This window comes from Anoplophora glabripennis, unplaced genomic scaffold, assembly GCF_000390285.2.
Source record: "Anoplophora glabripennis isolate ALB-LARVAE unplaced genomic scaffold, Agla_2.0 scaffold298, whole genome shotgun sequence".
NCBI classification, from domain to species: Eukaryota; Metazoa; Arthropoda; class Insecta; order Coleoptera; family Cerambycidae; genus Anoplophora; species Anoplophora glabripennis.
The window spans coordinates 32,097-33,040 of NW_019416410.1; positions in this window are offsets into that span (position 1 = coordinate 32,097).

Consider the following 944-nt stretch of genomic DNA (forward strand, 5'->3'; position numbering starts at 1 on the left):
CTGATGAATAGAAGTGAGTGCCTCGTGACCAGTCTCGATTTAATCCAGTGGCCCATAAACTTTCATATTATGTTAAGTACTGATCGTACGGAACTTCTGATCTAAAAAAGGTAGTTTGAATGCTGCTTTAAGGCATGACACTTCACTTCACAAAATGCATCTTAAAGACAAAATTATGTGTTTCCTTATTTTTTCCAAATGTGTTCATTAAACTTAGACTACAAAGATTGAATCTTCATAAAAACTTATTATAATACGTGGCAAATTTGTTTTAGTAAACGAACTCATATAATCATAACTAGAACATTTAGAAATGAATTACATAATTGTGGATACTCACTTAATTTATTTGTATGACTATACTGCACAGAAAATGTGGTTAGTTCAAATATCTAATTAATCCTGATAACAAATTCCCGTGAGAATAAATTATTTCTTTATATTTGCAGTAACTTCCTTTGCAGCTAGTAGGTATTATGTACTTTTATTGATGGAGTTGTATTGAATAGCTCCTGCATGTTTTGTATAAAATATCTGTTAAAATTTGATCCAAAAAAGACAATTCAACAAAAAATAAATATAAAAATAGAAATGTGTACTTTTCAATACCTATCCAAAATTATTAAATTTTGTTTATACAAGAAAAAAGAAATGAATATGTACTGGAATCACGTATGTTTTTTTTTACTTTGGAAATCTATCTCTAAAAGCAAATATTAAAATTGTCAGAGATATTTATTTTTTTATTTACATTGAAGGATTTATAGTGATACCTATTTCTAAAATGATGAAAATGATGGTTCTTACAACTAGATGAGATAGAAATATATGTAAGTAGTATTTTTTGTTGGATTTCTTTTTGAGAATCTAACGTCTGCAGCTGCTCTATTACGAGACATAAAAAAGTGGGCGAGTGTATCAACAGTCACCATAATGACTAAAAT